General features: G+C 35.0%; 1 pseudogene; it reads right to left on the reverse strand.

Moving 5' to 3' along the window:
• Positions 1-780: 780 nt before the first annotated feature.
• On the reverse strand, positions 781-1,711 carry LOC104995159 (annotated as a pseudogene).
• Between the last annotated feature and the right edge of the window lie 2,369 nt (positions 1,712-4,080).

The raw sequence follows: 4,080 nt of genomic DNA on the forward strand, positions 1-4,080 counted from the left end.
AGATATATACATATGTGTGTGTGTATACACACACATATCTATGTGTGAGCTATATTACATGTATACATGTACATGTATATATATGTATATATATACATATATACCATATATATATATATATATATATATATATATGGTCTGAAACAGTCCCAGATTCTTTGAGGGTAATTAGGCTACCCTTCTGTCATTGTTTTCTGACAGTTAAGAGCATGATTTGAGTGATCACTTAGTTTCTGTTTATTAGTTCTTTGATATTTTCATTTTGGAATTTACTCCTTTCTGTTTAGTCTCTCACCTGTTAATGGAAAAAATAGCCATGCCTATCTCTATAGATTGTTATTGAGATTATTAATAGGAAACAATATATTTTTGCCTTTTATTTTTACTAGAATAAACATTTTGAACCCATATAAATTTATGAATTCAGTTATATCAAGTCCCAATTTGATAGAATTTTCTACATATTTAAAGAATGGTCCTGGGTTTGGTTTTTCCCATTTTCTTGCACCAATTTCTAATCTGCTTCTTCTTTTTTTTTTAATTTTATTTTATTTTTAAACTTTACATAATTGTATTAGTTTTGCCAAATATCAAAATGAATCCATCACAGGTATACATGTGCTCCCCATCCTGAACCCTAATCTGCTTCTTAAAGAATCTAAGTTTGGTAATTTTTTGTGGTTGTTGTTCTTTATTTCACTAGGTATTCTTTGCAGAGATTATCAGCAATGTCTTTTTGACAGTTACCTCTGTTCAATCGACTTTGGGTTCTGGCCAGATTTATATTTCACCTGAAATAGCTTTATTTCTAAATGATTTACTAATGGTAGTTTTCAACTGGGCATTCCTCAAAGTATAGATTAAGGGATTTAACATGGGGGGTTATAACAGTGTAGAATACAGCCACTGATTTATCAATAGGCAAAATAACTGCAGGTCTCTTGTATACACATATGCAGGGCACAAAGAATATGACAATTGCCATGATATAGGAGACACAAGTCGAGAGGGCTTTGCATCTGGCCTCCGAGTTTTTAGTATTTAGGGAGTGCAGAATGACCACTTAGGAGCCAACCAAGAGAAGGAAGTTTAGCAGACAGAGAGTACCACTGTTGGCAGCAAAGAAGAGCCCTAGAATGTGGGTATCAGTGCAAGCAAGTTCGAGCAAAGGGTTCAGGTCACACATAAAGTGATCTATGACATTAGGGCCACAGAAGGGTAATCTAGTGATGAAGAGGATCTGTATGATTCCCTGAAGAAAGCCTCCCATCCATGCCACTCTCACTAGCAACCAACATAACCGCTGATTCACGATGATTGTGTAGTGAAGGGGCTTGCAAATGGCCACATAGAGGTCACAGGCCATTGAAGTAAGCAGGATGATATCAACACCTGCGAGAAAATGTTCCCAAAAGATTTGATTCATGAATCCTTTGAAAGTACTGGTTTTCTTTTCATAGAGTGAATCTATGACCAGTTTAGGGGTATCAACACAGGAATAGCAGGCATCAATAAAAGAGAGATGAGCCAGAAAGAAGTACACTGGGGACACCAACAATGAGCTGGTAGTGATGGTGACCACAGTGAATACATGTCCTGCCATAGAGATGATGTAGACAACCAAAAACACAACAAATATGATTTTCTGCATCTTTGGATTTTCCGTGAGTCCCAGTAGAATAAATGCTGTCAAATTGTTCCTATTTTCCATGTTTTTCTTGTTCTTGTTGATCACAGTACCTTAAAGAGTCACAGTTTTTTAACACAGCCTTGAATTTATTGTTTTTCATCTAATAAATAGCAATTGCCTAAATTCTATAGATATCTAAATTCTAATAAGATTTTTTAAGATGGAAAATATTCTGATGTCTTAAGGATTTTTCAACTATGAGTACATGAGGACTTGAGTGTAAATATTAGAATATAAGTATAAGAATATGAACACATGAGTGTAGGCATGAAGACAAATTTGATAAAAAGTAAATTTTGCATATAATTTTCATAAAGATTTTTTGTGTGTGTGACTTGGACCAAGTGGACTTGGATGAAGATCAGTAAGGAGGTGGAGATCAAAGTGTTATGTGTAACAGAGTAATTAAGCATTCACATTAAATGTTATGGGGCATCCATAATAGGAAAGGAATGAATACAGGGGACTCTGGATACTGTAATAGAACTGAAAAGCCATGTTGCCTAAATCCAATAACATAACCATAGCTAATAGTGATTATTGCTATGTGTATGGCATGATAGCAACCTATACATGGGTTAACCTATACCTATAATACCTATACATGGTATTATTTCATCCATTTGCAGAAGGGAAAGGATATCAGAGACTAATGTTAATAGTAAGACTAATAATGATAACAACAAAATCTAATTATATTTACTGCTGCTGCTACTGCTACTGCTAAGTCACTTCAGTCGTGTCTGACTCTGTGTGACCCCAGAGATGGCAACCCACCAGGCTCCCCTGTCACTGGCAATAATAAAACTAGTTTTAAAATCATAATGAACACTTACTGTGCTCTAAATGTTTTTTCAGTCATTTGGTTCTTTAATTCTCACTGAAAACCTCTGAAATGATTACTACTATCATTTTCATACTTATTCTTCACACTAGTGAGTAGAAGCTTAGAGAAAGTAAGGATCTTGACAAAAATCAAGCAACTAATGAGAGCAGAATGAAGACTAGTTCAGATTCTACTTCTTTTTATTTCCTCCAAATTCTTAAATAGTGTTCTATCTTCTTAGGTTAAAATAAACCATGTTTATCTAATAAGAACCTTTAGATATAGTCACACTAATTATAATTAATGTTACTTCAGAGGCTAGTGTCTATGAAGCAATGTCATTGAAGAAATATAAATATACATATACATACACAGACTCAAACACATACACACAGTAAAACTTACTGAAATTCTTAATTTTGAATAACCATGTAATACTACTTTCATTGAGGGTCAATTTTAGTTTTGTCTGTTCCTCACCCCTATTTCTTTTCTCCACAATTTCCATACAAAGCATTCACCCACAAACTCTTCTGCAAACTGTTGATATGATGATCCCAGCAGTTAAACATACTGATTTGAGAATCAGAAAACAAAACAAAACAAAACAAAAACAGATAAGTATCTTCTCTTTCTCCACTTGCAGCTGCTTGATTCTGGGGTATATTTCTTGGCAACTTACATCCTAGTTTCCTCTAGTATCAAATGAGAACAATAATGTCCACCTCACAGGCTGTTATGAGAACTGACTGAGGAAACATATATGAATATATCCACCACACTGCAGAGGGCAGACAGAGGACCTTCACTTATTTTTATGACTGTCTATGCACCTAGAGACAGGAAGAATTGGTATTTTAATCAATAATACAAAGAAACATTTAACCATGCAATAAACTGAGGAATAATTATCTGGAACTTTATTTTTTAAAAAGCCACAGAGACTCACATTATCCATAATGATTGATCACAGGAAGAATTCTTCTTATTCATGTTTGGATTAAACAGATGATGATTTACATCATTTAGTAGCTATTCCAAATCCTGAAAGATGATGCTGTGAAAGTGCTGCATTCAATATGCCAGCAAATTTGGAAAACTCAGCAGTGGCCACAGGACTGGAAAAGGGCAGTTTTCATTCCAATCCCAAAGAAAGGCAATGCCAAAGAATGCTCAAACTACCGCACAATTGCACTCATCTCACATGCTATTACAGTAATGCTCAAAATTCTCCAAGCCAGGCTTCAGCAATTTGTGAACCGTGAACTTCTTGACATTCAAGCTGGTTTTAGAAAAGGCATAGAAACCAGAGATCAAATTGCCAACATCCACTGGATCACAGAAAAAGCAAGAGAATTCCAGAAAAAAACATCTATTTCTGCTTTATTGACTATGCCAAAGCCTTTGACTGTGTGGATCACAATAAACTGTGGAAAATTCTGAAAGAGATGGGAATACCAGAACACCTGATCTGCCTCTTGAGAAATTTGTATGCAGGTCAGGAAGCAACAGTTAGAACTGGACATGGAACAACAGACTGGTTTCAAATAGGAAAAGGAGTTCG

This window comes from Bison bison, unplaced genomic scaffold (assembly GCF_000754665.1).
Source record: "Bison bison bison isolate TAMUID 2011002044 unplaced genomic scaffold, Bison_UMD1.0 scf7180017864277, whole genome shotgun sequence".
NCBI classification, from domain to species: Eukaryota; Metazoa; Chordata; class Mammalia; order Artiodactyla; family Bovidae; genus Bison; species Bison bison.